This window comes from Schistocerca cancellata, chromosome 1, assembly GCF_023864275.1.
Source record: "Schistocerca cancellata isolate TAMUIC-IGC-003103 chromosome 1, iqSchCanc2.1, whole genome shotgun sequence".
NCBI classification, from domain to species: Eukaryota; Metazoa; Arthropoda; class Insecta; order Orthoptera; family Acrididae; genus Schistocerca; species Schistocerca cancellata.
Genome location: NC_064626.1, coordinates 134110629 through 134125745, shown reverse-complemented (window position 1 = coordinate 134125745; position 15117 = coordinate 134110629). Strand labels below are relative to the sequence as shown.

The following is a 15117-nucleotide window of genomic DNA, read 5'->3' as shown; positions in this document are numbered from 1 at the left end:
TGGTGACGTGATTGTGAGGAGAAAACGTGAAGGAACAATCACATCTAGACGAATACCAGGCGGACCTAATGTATTGACAGACACGGATCGTCAAACATTGCGGAGGGTGGTCGTAAAGAATCGCATGAAATCAGCAGGAGACACTCGTGCGTTCCAAAGAGCTGCTAGCAGTCCATCTAGCACAATGAGTATGTGTAGGGAGTTAAGAAGAATGTGGTTTGGCAGCTCTTCATAAGCTACACATTTCCTCAGTGAGCTTGAGGTGGTACGAAGAGCGATACCACTGGACAGGTAATGAGTGGAAACCAGTGATTTAGGGTTATGAATCACGCTATATCCTGTGGAAATCTAATGGAAGGGTTTGAGTTTGCCGAATACCTGAAGAGCGTTACATGCTGTAAATTTTGTGGCCATCAGAGTAGTACAGAGGGGATAGTGTTATGGTCTCGGGGCTCGGGGGTGTTTTTCGTGGTTGGAGTCTCGTCCCTTATTGTGCTTAAGAAAACGCTAAATGGGGAAGGATATGAACACATTTTTGAGCACTGTGTAATGTGTAAGGCAGAGGAACAGTTCGGAGACGAAGATAGTATTAGCATGACCATCCATCGTGTCATAAAGCGTCATTTGGGAGGCAATATTTTGTGGACAATAGAAGTAACATTTCTGAAATGGACTGTCGTGATAAGAACCCAACAGAAAACTTTTGGATGAACTTCAGGACCCAGCGTCTGACATCACTACCTTCTCTGGTTTCGGCTCTTGGCGAAAAAAGGGCTGTCATACCATGATACATATTTAGGCACCTCATGGAAGGTCTCCCCAGCAGAGTTCAAGCCGTCGTAAAGACGAACGGTTGACACATCCCATACTGATGTCCACTAATACGTGCCTTGATACTTTTAAACATACAGTGTATTATTCAATTTTATCTCTTCCAGTTATCACAGATTCAAAGTTTTGATCTTTTACAAGTTGCTTCAAACAATAAAGAAGCTCTAGTCTTGCTTTAAACATTTTTTTATTTTTAATTCTGTAACAGCTGCTGTACACTTAGGTGATAAAAGTTATAGGATACCTCCCAACACCGTGTCGGACCTCCTTTTGTACAGCATCAACTCGATGTGGCTTAGACTCTGCAAGTTGTCACAAGTCCCATGCACAATTGTGAACCTTGCTGCCTCTATAACAGTCCATTATTGTGAAACTGTTGCCGGTGCGGGATGTTGTGCACGAAATGACCTCTCGTTTACGTCCCATAAATGTTCTATGGGATTCATGACAAGCGATCTAGGTGGCCAAATCATTCGCTCGAACTGCCTATAACGTTCTTCAAACCAACCGAGAACGATGGGACCGAGTGACATTACGTCGTTGTTCGGGAGCATGAGCCCGCATCTCGTGGTCGTGCGGTAGCGTTCTCGCTTTCCACGCCCGGGTTCCCGGGTTCGATTCCCGGCGGGGTCAGGGATTTTCTCTGCCTCGTGATGGCTGGGTGTTGTGTGCTGTCCTTAGGTTAGTTAGGTTTAAGTAGTTCTAAGTTCTAGGGCACTGATGACCATAGATGTTAAGTCCCATAGTGCTCAGAGCCATTTCGGGAGCATGAAGTCCACGAATGGCTGCAAATGGTCTCCAAGTAGCCAAACGTAAACATTTCCAGTCAATGATTGGTTAGTTTGGACCACGGAACCCAGTCCATTCCACGTAAACACAGCCCACACCATTATGGAGCTACCACCAGCTTGCACAATGCCTAGTTGACAACTTGAGTCCATGGCTTTGTAGGGTCTACAGCGCACTCGAACCCTACCGTCAGCTGTTACCAACTGAAGTAGGGACTCATCTGATCAGGCCATTGTTTTACAGCCGTCTTAGGGTCCAATCACTATGCTCGCTAGCCCAGGAGAGGCGGTGCAGGCGGTGTCGTGCTGTTACCAAGGACACTCAGGTCAGTCGTCTGCTGTCATAACCCGTTAACGATAATTTTTGCAACACTGTCCTAACGGATCCGTTCGTCGTACGTCCCCCACTGATTTCTGCGGTTATTTCACGGAGTGTTGCTTGTCTGTTTGCACTGACAGCTATACACAAACGCCACTGCTCTGTCATTAAGTGAATCCCGTCGGGCACTGCGTTGTCCGTAGTGAGAGGTAATGCACGAAATTTGATAGCCACGGCACACTCTTGACACTGTGGATCTCGGAACACTGAGTGCCCTAATGTTTTCTGGAATGGACTGTCCGTTGGGTCTAGCTCCAACTACCCATCCCGCGTTCACAGGGTCATAATCATGTCGGAAACATTTTCACCTTGATTACCTGAGTACAAATGACAGCGCCGCCAATACACTTCCGTTTTATATCTTGTGATCGCGATACTACCGCAGCCTGTATATGTGTCTATCGCTACGCCATCAAATGACTTTCGTCACCTCAATATATAAGACCATAAATGTATTACTAGACTTTTGTTATAGCGAGAACCAGCACATACTAGCACACATCGCCATTCTAAGTCCGTCCTCTACGCTTATGGACGGCTCTGTACCTACAACTTCCAGGCTGGACACTGGATAGATGGGCGGTGCTGGATAACTGACTGTTATACGGGGCGTCGCTAAACCTGCCAAGGTGCCCCTACAGTGGAAACCGCCCCCACACCTCCTCTGGCGCCTGTCATTCTAATTACCTTTTTCTGTGTTTGCTCCTTTTTCCGCCTTTCTTGCGACCGTTTGTACTCCTCTGAGTGGTCCGCTCCCTGGTACTATGCGGTCTGCAAATAGGAACGCCAGGTTAATTAAAGCGTTTATTACGTCACCAGCTCCGACGGCTGGCGACTACCACCTTAAACTCATCTGGGTCGGACATTTCAGTCGCATCGCACAGTGAGGACGAAATTACAAGATAAAAGAAAACACGTAAAATGAGGCACTGTAAAGAGCCGACACTGTCATCGGTCGTATTTCTCTGCAGTGACTTGATACTTCGAAATTAGTTTTTCATTTTATCCTTATGTTATCTCCCACTATACATCGAAAAATTTGGTCGTCGACACACATTGCAACAACTACACTGAAATGGTGATGTGTTTTCCTGTCCTTTCGGAATAAAACAAAAATTCTCTACCTCACATTAGACAGACATTATGATTGCTACCCAGTACTGTGCTAGTCACTAAACTTGTAATGTAAGATATGATATCTTGACAGTGATTATATGTGTGTATGTCTGACATCTCCTCCCAAACCCCTAAATCGACTTCAACCACATTTGACATAGGAACTGCAGGCCTCACAAGTATAAGCACTGTGTGTTTTATAGCCTCCTGCTTCCAATAGCCTCAGAGGTATGGCGAAAAATGTGTTTTTCGCAGCTCATGGTATATAGACTGCCCTGCATGACAGGGAGAGTATTGGGTGACAATCGGCTTTGTAGGGCAGCCTAGATGTCAGGGGCAAGAAATGGTTTTTCCATGAGAGACGTATTCTGTTGGAGCTATATCAGCCTGCTTGAATGACCTACTCTGCATGGTCACCTGTGCATCAGGGACAAACAAAAGATTTTCAAACCCCTGACCTGTATCATACCCAGCATGACAGACATATTTTGGGAGTAGTATCAGTGTGCTTTCTTGAACTGTATTGCAGGAGCTACACACATGTTTATGTATGGCTGGAGACATGAGAGAAATACAGGATGGGATGCACAGGGTGAGTGGAAGGAGGAAACAGACAGAGGGAGGAGGAAGGAAAGATTCAGGGAGGTGTAGTGAGCAGATGTGAAAGAGAGAGGGAAGGACGATACGGTCAGAACGAAGGGACTCCCAGCAGTCAACCCTGTATGACTTAGTTTAGCCACGAAAACGCTGCTATATTTTTTAATGTTCTTCTCCCTTTTTGTTCAAATGGCTCTGAGCACTATGCGACTTAACTTCTGAGGTCATCAGTCGCCTAGAACTTAGAACTAATTAAACCTAACTAACCTAAGGACATCACACACATCCATGCCCGAGGCAGGATTCGAATCTGCGACCGTAGTGGTCACGCGGTTCCAGACTGAAGAGCCTTTAACCGCACGGCCACACCGGCCGGCCACTCTCTTTTTTGTCATAAGTTCATTACGATGGTACGAAAATAAACTTGCAGTTTTTTGGATAGGATAATTTCATCACCTGCACTCCATGGAGCCAACGGCCTTGCCGCAGTGGTAACATCGGTTCCCATCAGATTGTCGAAGTTAAGTGCTGTCGCACTGGGCTAGCACTTGGATGGATGACCGTCCAGTCTGCCAAGTGCTGTTAGCAAGAGGGTTGCACTCAGTCATTGTGAGGCAAACTGAGGAGCTACTTGATTGAGAAGTAGCGGCTCCTGTCTCGTAAACTGACATATGGTCGGGAGAGCGATATGCTGACCACATGCCCCTCCATATCCGCATCCTGTGACACGTGTGGGAGGATGGCACAGCAGCCAGTCAGTAGCGTTGGCCTTCATGGCCTGTTCGGATGGAGTTTAGTTTTGGTTTAGTAGTACTCCATGAATCTGATGATGACAGCTTAGTCCTATAAAAGTAATCCTGTGTTGTAATCAATAACAACATATCAGGACATTTCTTTACATTGATTTATCGCTCTCCAGCTGAAAAGGTGTGGTTTCTATTTTATTATTTAATTTAATATAGAATAATGTCGATAAAAAACTAGGGGAAAAGCTGACAGCCCTAGTAATCGAGAAGACAGGATTCGCAATACAATTTTAGAGAAATTCGTTTCTGTGTGAGGTAAATTGTTTGTCCTATGCTACGAAATTAGGTATGTCTAACAATATTTCCAATTTGCGAACTTCTAGATTTTCTACGTACAATGTTTATGTTTGCTAAGGAAAATACTATGGATTCCATATTTTTATTGCGGTGAGAATCTTACGACGGCATCCTGAAAAGTAATGCCTGCGTGTTTTTGTTATTCTGTTCTCAGTATCGGTAGGGGTGTTACATCTCACGCACATTACTGTGCCCACTTTCTCACTTTGCTGACGCAAGTTGCAATCCTCTGGCGCTAGAGGATCCCAAATTTTAGCGCTTAACTATGTCGGTGCGTAAGAAAACTGAAAGCAAGAATTCGGAGACTTCATCCATACATGGAGCACCCTCAGCTGCACCCTGACAATGCCGGACAACACACGAGCGTTGAGACATCAAAAATACAACTCCTTCGATTCACTGTCGTCGATCATCCCCTAGTCCCGATTTGGCCCCATCTGATTTTAAGTTGTCTCCTGAAGTTAAAGAACACCTTCGAGAACTTCACTTTGATAGCCATGAATTGGTGTGAGCAGAGGGTACGCTCCGACAACAAAGTAAAAAATTCTATCAAGAAACTGTTTCACTTTTCAGGAGATTGTATTCGGCACCAGGGTGACTGTGTCGAGAAATAAATATATGGACATGAAGAATAAACATGGAGATGGTAATGCAGTTTGTTTTATTTAAAAATACACTCCTGGAAATGGAAAAAAGAACACATTGACACCGGTGTGTCAGACCCACCATACTTGCTCCGGACACTGCGAGAGGGCTGTACAAGCAATGATCACACGCACGACACAGCGGACACACCAGGAACCGCGGTGTTGGCCGTCGAATGGCGCTAGCTGCGCAGCATTTGTGCACCGCCGCCGTCAGTGTCAGCCAGTTTGCCGTGGCATACGGAGCTCCATCGCAGTCTTTAACACTGGTAGCATGCCGCGACAGCGTGGACGTGAACCGTATGTGCAGTTGACGGACTTTGAGCGAGGGCGTATAGTGGGCATGGGGGAGGCCGGGTCGACGTACCGCCGAATTGCTCAACACGTGGGGCGTGAGGTCTCCACAGTACATCGATGTTGTCGCCAGTGGTCGGCGGAAGGTGCACATGCCCGTCGACCTGGGACCGGACCGCAGCGACGCACGGATGCACGCCAAGACTGTAGGATCCTACGCAGTGCCGTAGGGGACCGCACCGCCACTTCCCAGCAAATTAGGGACACTGTTGCTCCTGGGGTATCGGCGAGGACCATTCGCAACCGTCTCCATGAAGCTGGGCTACGGTGCCGCTCACGCCCCAACATCGTGCAGCCCGCCTCCAGTGGTGTCGCGACAGGCGTGAATGGAGGGACGAATGGAGACGTGTCGTCTTCAGCGATGAGAGTCGCTTCTGCCTTGGTGCCAATGATGGTCGTATGCGTGTTTGGCGCCGTGCAGGTGAGCGCCACAATCAGGACTGCATACGACCGAGGCACACAGGGCCAACACCCGGCATCATGGTGTGGGGAGCGATCTCCTACACTCGCCGTACACCACTGGTGATCGTCGAGGGGACACTGAATAGTGCACGGTACATCCAAACCGTCATCGAACCCATCGTTCTACCATTCCTAGACCGGCAAGGGAACTTGCTGTTCCAACAGGACAATGCACATCCGCATGTATCCCGTGCCACCCAACGTGCTCTAGAAGGTGTAAGTCAACTACCCTGGCCTGCAAGATCTCCGGATCTGTCCCCCATTGAGCATGTTTGGGACTGGATGAAGCGTCGTCTCACGCGGTCTGCACGTCCAGCACGAACGCTGGTCCAACTGAGGCGCCAGGTGGAAATGGCATGGCAAGCCGTTCCACAGGACTACATCCAGCATCTCTACGATCGTCTTCATGGGAGAATAGCAGCCTGCATTGCTGCGAAAGGTGGATATACACTGTACTAGTGCCGACATTGTGCATGCTCTGTTGCCTGTGTCTATGTGCCTGTGGTTCTGTCAGTGTGATCATGTGATGTATCTGACCCCAGGAATGTGTCAATAAAGTTTCCCCTTCCTGGGACAATGAATTCACGGTGTTCTTATTTCAATTTCCAGGAGTGTATTTAAGACTTTTCTCAAAAATTGGCAGGCACATCATCGTACTATACAGAGAGCTAAAATCGTTTCTCATTTGCTATGTAACACACAGAAAGTCGTAGTCAACTAAAGCTGTGCTGAAAAGTACTAGGTTTGCCCAAAAAATAATGAATCGCATTTGTATTTTTCAACAATTCCTTATTGAACATAATGAGAATTACACACACGAAAGAATGGCGTTTTGTCTACACACCCTATTTTTCCACGTAATCTCCATCCCGTTCTGTGGCCTTCCTCCAGCGTGAAACAAGGGTGTGTACGCCCTGTCGGTAGCAAACTTTGTCATGGTGGCGGAGCCAGAGCTTCACTGTATGAACCACCTCCTCATCGTCCTCAAAATGTCTTCCACTAATGACATCCTTTAATGGCGCCATTCCATCGACCATTGTTTTGTTTCGGGCTCTAAATGGTGAACCCAGGTTTCATAACCTGTCAGTCCGGGACAAGAAGGCCTCCCCGTTAGCTCCAAAAAGTTGCAACAAATCAAGACAAATTTTCTTTTTTTTTTGTGCGATTTGTGATCCACTGTTAGACACGGCGGGACCATTCTTGCACATACTTTTGAAAATCCAAGAGTGCAGATAATTGCATCCACACTTCCCTTGCTGATTGACAGATGAAGCGCCAACTGCCGAGTCGTAATGCGTCTGTCCTCGCGAATGACAACATCAGCTCGCTGAAACATGTCAGGTGTGACAGCCGTGGATGTTGTCCACGACCGCTGCAAATCGTGGAGCTCCGCCGAACCGCCTTCTGATGGCCTCAACCTCCGTGCCCAGAGACGAACTATACTTCTGTTGATAGCAGATGCTCCATAGACTTTTCACAACCGTTTGTGAATACTCCCCACGGTTTCTCTCCCTGCAGTGAGAAATTCAATGACGGCACGTTTCTTGTAATATACATCACCGACAGACGCCGTTTTGAAACTGTCCTGCAGCTCCACTATCCCTCGGAAGTGACGAAAACTTGGCGCGCTCACTCGGGAGACTTCAAATGATACAACTGTAACGCTTCGCATTCGTAGCATTGTTTTCGACCGAGAAAACAAATTGCGGTGCATTACTTTCTGGGCAACCCTCGTAATTACTTTGCAACCTTTCTTAATGTTTCCATGAGAACAATGGCAAATTTTGTTAAATTTGTGAGGTAAATGAAAGGTTTCTGGATTTTTCCCAGCGCAAGAGAGAAAATATTAGAACCACAATGACTAATCGGTAAAATGTTTCGTGGAAAAGTGAGAAGATTTTCTAAGCACAGTGGCTACCAATCTCAATTCTGAATGTATCTGACAGTTACAATTCTCTGAAGCGGTCTGTTTAATTATTTACATAAGTAGTCATATTAACCCAAAATCAACCCAACCTTAATATTGAATGACCCCCGCCCAGACCACTTTGTCAGTTACCCCTATTACTCACATGCCCCAGTTTTTTTTATTTCAGTTACTATAATTTCTCTCATCGTAAAAAAATATTTTACTTTGTAAAATCACAACTTCTTCACTCACCTCCTTGACATCACCATTATATCGTATCTGTTGGTAATCTAGGACCTATTAAGCACCAGATTATTTTGTTCAGCCACATCTTTAGAATATATCACCAAAGTTGTTCACTTTCTTTCTTCTATGTATAATTCGTCTGTAGTTAATTAGTTAGTGTGTCATTTGAAGGGCTTATTTCAATTGTAGTACAAGTCCATTTTTGTTCATATTGAAATACAGGGTCCTAAAGTTGTATGAGCGCTGAAAAATCTGCAGTTGAGACACCGGAAATATTCAAGCATGTGGCTTCTTGCTAGAGATGAACCTTTCTTTCTGTTTGTTTGGCTCATTAATTTCAGAAGCATTATAGACAGAAAAGTGGAGGTAATGGACTTGTACTACTATTGAAATAAGCCCTTCATTTTATCTAAGTTAAATAATTTTACATCGCATTTACATTTGAAATGATACATGTTGTTTCATTCCTAATTCTAACATTAACGTTTTCATCTCCCGAAATGATGTTACTCTGTAGATGCACCAGTTTAAAATCTCTGATCCAACAAAATATCACAGCACCACATACTTATCCCTGTGTATGATGATATTTAACAACCACAAACCGGTTCGTGCTACAAATAATAAACACTGTAGAATATTATACCAGTGTTGTTTGTGTTTGGTTCATAGTGTTATTAAATAGTATTCTGCACTTGCTGATTTGGTGTCGCTTGTCATGTCCTCGTGTTGTTACAATCCGCAGGACAGTCTGTTCCAACTTGCGACTATACGTGATTCTAAATTCCCCTCGAAATCTGCTAAATCATGACGACCGATGAATGACTGGCCATTCTCTGTCCATACAGACTCTCTGGTGCGACCTGCAAGGGCACAATTATCGATACATCTACATCTACATCCATACTCCGCAAGCGGAGGGTACCCTGAGTACCTCTATCGGTTCTCCTTTCTATTCCAGTCTCGTATTGTTCGTGGAAAGAAGGATTGTCGGTATGCCTCTGTGTGGGCTCTAATCTCTCCAATTTTGTCCTCCTGGTCTCTTCCTGAGATATACGTAGGAGGGAGCAATATACTGCTTGACTCTTCGGTAAAGGTGTGTTCTCGAAACTTTAACAAAAGCCCGTACCGAGCTACTGAGCGTCTCTCCTGCAGAGTCTTCCACTGGATTTTATCTATCATCTCCGTAACGCTTTCGCGATTACTAAAAGATCCTGTAACGAAGCGCGTTGCTCTCCGTTGGATCTTCTCTATCTCTTCTGTCAACCCTATCTGGTATGGATCCCACACTGCTGAGCAGTATTCAAGCAGTGGGCGAACAAGCGTACTGTAATCTACTTCCTTTGTTTACGGATTGCATTTCCTTAGGATTCTTCCAATGAATCTCAATCTGGCATCTGCTTTACCGACGATCAACTTTATATGATCATTCCATTTTAAATCACTCCTAATGCGTATTCCCAGATAATTTATGGAACTAACTGCTTCCAGTTGCTGACCTGCTATTTTGTAGCTAAATGATAAGGGAACTATCTTTCTATGTATTCGCAGTACATTACACTTGTCTACATTGAGATTCAATTGCCATTCTCTGCACCATGCGTCAATTCACTGCAGATCCTCATGCATTTCAGTACAATTTTCCATTGTTACAACCTCTCGACACACCACAGCATCATCTGCAAAAAGCCTCAGTGAACTTCCGATGTCATCCACAAGGTCATTTATGTATATTGTGAATAGCAACGGTCCTATGACACTCCCCTGCGGCACACCTGAAATCACTCTTACTTCTCTCCATTGAGAATGACATGCTGCGTTCTGTTATCTAGGAACTCTTCAATCCAATCACACAATTGGTCTGATAGTCCATATGCTCTTACTTTGTTCATTAAACGACTGCGGGGAACTGTATCGAACGCCTTGCGGAAGTCAAGAAACACGGCATCTACATGTGAACCCGTGTCTATGGCCCTCTGAGTCTCGTGGACGAATAGCGCGAGCTGGGTTTCACACGACCGTCTTTTTCGAAACCCATGCTGATTCCTACAGAGTGGATATCTACCCTCCAGAAAAGTCAAACATAATACGTGTTCCAAAATTCTACAACTGATCGACGTTAGACATATAGGTCTATAGTTCTGCACATCTGTTCGACGTCCCTTCTTGAAAACGGGGGTGACCTGTGCCCCCTTCCCATCCTTTGGAACGCTACGCTCTTCTAGAGACTACAGTGCAGTCTTCCTCTGTGAAACAGCTTTGGAAAAAGACATTTAGTATCTCGGCCTTTAGTCTGTCATCCTCTGTTTCAGTACCACTTTGGTCACAGAGTGTCTGGACATTTTGTTTTGATCCGCCTACCGCTTTGACATAAGACCAAAATTTCTTAGGATTTTCTACCAAGTCAGTACATAGAACTTTACTTTAGAATTCACTGAACACCTCTCGCATAGCCCTCCTCACACTACATTTCGCTTCGCGTAATTTTTGTTTGTCTACAAGGCTTTGGCTATGTTTATGTTTGCTATGAAGTTTCCTTCGCTTCCGCAGCAGTTTTCTAACTCGTTTGTTGTACCACGGTGGCTGTTTTCCGTCTCTTACGATCTTGCTTAGCACATACTCATCTAACGCATATCGTACGATGGTTTTGAACTTTGTCCAGTGATCCTCAACACTATCTGTACTTGAGGCAAGACTTTAAAAAATTTCACTGGATTCTTTGTCCCTGCCACCCGTTATGAACGTTTGAGTCTCCCAGTCTATATCCGGCAAATTAAAATCTCCACCCAGAACTATAACATGGTGCGGAAATCTACTCGAAATATTTTCCAAATTATCCTTCAGGTGCTCAGCCACAACAGCTACTGAGCCAGGGGGCCTATAGAGACATCCAATTACCATGTCTGAGCCTGCTTTAACCGTGACCTTCACCCAAATTAGTTCATATTTTGGATCTCCGTCAGTTTCCTTCGATACTATTGTACTTCTTATCGCTATAAATACGCCTCCCCATTCACTGTCCAGCCTGTCTCTGCGGTATACATTCCAATCTGAGTTCAGGATTTCATTACTGTTTACGTCTGGTTTCAGCCAACTTTCTGTCCCTATATGGGCGTTGTGACCGTTTATTAATGAGAGCAGTTCTGGGACCTTTCTATAGACGCTCCTGCAGTTTACTATTAGCACATTAATATTGTTATTCCCTGTTGCGTTTTGCCTACTCTTACCTTGCCGAGTCTCAGAAGGCGTCTTGTCGGGCCTAGGGAGGGTATTCTCTAACCTAAAAAACTCACATGTGCACTCCACACGTACTCCGCTACCCTTTTAGCCGCTTCCGGTTTGTAGTGTACTCCTGACCTATTCAGGGGGACCCTACATTTCTCCACCCGATACCTTCATCAACAATCGACACGGCAGCGCTCTTCCGGCGGCTGTGACATCTTCGGTGTGCGGGAATCTTGAGAACGTTAGCTCTTCGCGCCAACGGTCAACATTGTCGGATATCGATTACAGTGGGCTGGTAGCCTGGGCGCTGTTTTAAGAAGTGGGGAGAAGAACAGGTGGTGACGAGTGTCCAGATGTGAAGGTCGCAATGCAGCTCTGTGTCCGGAGAAAAGTCAAAATATACGGAACAAACAGTTTAAGTACCGTGTAACTGTGAAGAAGTGTTGAGTAAAAGTAGTTAAAAAATGTGAGAAGAATTATTTTCCATATATTTGCGAGAAATTAGTAGTGTATCAATAGTTGCAGACCATGGAATAACATGTTCGCGCAGTGCATCAGTCACTGCATGTAGTGCCCCGTATATGGCTAATTATTACTTCCTTGTGCAACAGTGTTTCGTTTTCGTATGTGTCCTACGTAACTCATCCACTAATTCGTATCACATGGCGCAAAAACAAAAATGTTATAACGCCGACTTTTATGTAATGAACTGATTCAGGTTATGTGCTAAACGATTTTTGAAACGTGTATGACTGTTTATGGCCAATAGCCTTTCTGTAACAACTTGAAACAAAACAACTGGGACAGTGTTATACCTAGAGGATAGTGTACTGAGGAACGTATGATGTTTCTTGGTCGGCGTTTAATTCTAGTGACTGATTTTACAACCACTACAAGGAACGCACAGTAGAGACCAGTATAATTATTTTCGGCCGTTTTCTATTGTTTTTGTTGCCCTTAGTCGTATGACTGATTTTTGCAGCGTTTGTAAATGTCACGAGTTATACACGTTTAAGTACTGCATACTGTGTTGAAGATATCTTGAGGGTGTCTCTAACTCTTCAGTTACATCGTTTTGTTTTAAGTAAAATTCCATATATTTTTAAAACTTAGATAACATGTGAACTGTTATGGCCACACTTCTTCGGTCGTGTACCATCTTGTACATTTTTAAAACGGAAACGAATTGAGTTTCTTTAATGTCTTAATTTTCTGTCTCAAAATTGAAATTTGTTAGTTGTAAGTATTTTCCGTTACAGATGTTTTTGATTTGTAAATGTTTTTGGTAATATTTATTTTTAATCTGATTTCATTCATATATATTGGTATGTAACAGAGTAATAATACAGCTCAAAGACTATTAAATACAGCACTAATAAAATTTTCTCGACTGTAACACTTTTAAATTTTACTAGAATATTTGTACCTAGGTACATGACTGTTGTACTAAGTAACAATTTTTCGCACTCTGAAAGCCTTACTTTTGCGGAGTAATGTTCGTAATTTTAGAAAAAGACTGCAGTACACATAAACAAAATGCTAGCATTACAAAATGTTCGTGGAGCGAGTTGATCTTGGTAAAGTGGGATATCACCCCTTGTTTCAGTCTGTCAAGTTGTGCTCTGCATGACAATCACCCTTCAGCTTTATCACTGTAAAACTACGCACGACAGAGGTCTGACTTCAATTAATTAATGTTTTGGCCCCAATGGTGAAGCGGAAGTGGATGTCATGTAGTAGATTCTCCACTACTTTCAATATTTCCCACGTACATTGCTTTAAAAGTATTTCTACTGAAAATAAAGATGCTAGGTGTTACTACATAGATTTGTTATCATAAAAACACAAGAGCGAAATACGAAGAACCAATATAACATATAATTAGGAAGAAAATGGCAACTGCTGCAACGCAGTTGACAAAGTCGAGAATGGGTGGAGTCCTACTCCATGGTAGTGGTTGTCGGAATGTGGATAACTCAATCTGACTATAATTCACTGGATTGACGCAGATTGTGAACGCAAATTACATGCTAATGCACCATATGTATGTCGAGCTGTGACAGTGATCATTGTATGTGGTAAGCAATTCACCTCCAATATTCCTATCAAGCCGGGGTAGCGTAATGTTTACGGTGCTCCGTTGGGAGTCTGCAATGCGGTGAATAGCAAGCCACAGTGGTGATACGACCAACGTACCCCATTCTCTACTATTCGATGCGAGGCCCGGAGCTGCGTCTTCAAACTGGACACGAAATTGTAATTGAAACTCCCTGGCAGATTAAAACTGTCTGCCCGACCGAGACTCGAACTCGGGACCTTTGCCTTTCGCGGGCAAGTGCTCTACCAACTGAGCTACCGAAGCACGACTCAGCTGTGAGTACCGGGCGTGAGTCGTGCTTCGGTAGCTCAGTTGGTAGAGCACTTGCCCGCGAAAGGCAAAGGTCCCGAGTTCGAGTCTCGGTCGGGCACACAGTTTTAATCTGCCAGGAAGTTTCATATCAGCGCACACTCCGCTGCAGAGTGAAAATCTCATTCTGGAAACATCCCCCAGGCTGTGGCTAAGCCATGTCTCCGCAATATCCTTTCATCAGGAGTGCTAGTTCTGCAAGTTTCGCAGGAGAGCTTCTGTAAAGTTTGGAAGGTAGGAGACGAGGTACTGGCAGAAGTAAAGCTGTGAGTACCGGGCGTGAGTCGTGCTTCGGTAGCTCAGTTGGCAGTCTGCCTTCGGCAGTGACAGTGCGGACCGTGTTGCCTGCCGGCCGCGCTGTGGTGCGCGTGCCTGTTTGTTTACGCCGGAGCAGCTTCGCGTGTGCTGTGTTGTGAGTATAGAACGAGATGGCACACTCGTACAGAAAAACGACTTTGAAGTTCAGTTTTGCGAACGACTATACACGACCAAAGGCACACGAGGTTGAACGTTTCTTCAGAGAAGAGGTGAAAATCGATCCACAGGAAATCGTGGGAATCAATTTATCGCTCGTTTCAAGCGTCGTCTATGTCAAGCTTGTTGACGAGGCTGCTTGCGAAAGACTTCTACAACGATCACCGAACGGGTATCGTTTCTGTCATGCCGACGGGAATGTTGGTGCAGTTACAGTCGATCACGCGGGAATGGGGATCCGCACTATACGAGTCTTCGAACTTCCGTTTGAGGTCCCGTCTGAACTTGTTACCGACGCCTTTCGACCATACGGTACAGTTCTATCCCATGTGGCCGAAAAATGGACGAGTTTTACCACGTACCCCATTTTAAATGGGGTGAGACAAATACGGATAGAGCTGCGCAAGCACGTCCCCTCTTATTTGTACATAGGAGGTTGTCGAGCAATTATAATCTATGATGGGCAACCTCGCACTTGCTCGGGGTGCGGGAAAGAAGGTCACGTCCGCTCGGAATGCCTCCAGCGACGTTTAGTGCAAACTCCACGGGATGACGTTCAGGCGCCACAACCGACGACTGTCT

At 45.0% G+C, this 15117-nt stretch overlaps 1 non-coding gene across 1 annotated transcript; it reads right to left on the bottom strand.

The window, feature by feature from the left end:
• Positions 1-13942: 13942 nt before the first annotated feature.
• Positions 13943-14017, bottom strand: Trnas-cga (transfer RNA serine (anticodon CGA)). Its single transcript has one exon. It is a non-coding gene; the product is annotated as a tRNA-Ser (tRNA).
• Between the last annotated feature and the right edge of the window lie 1100 nt (positions 14018-15117).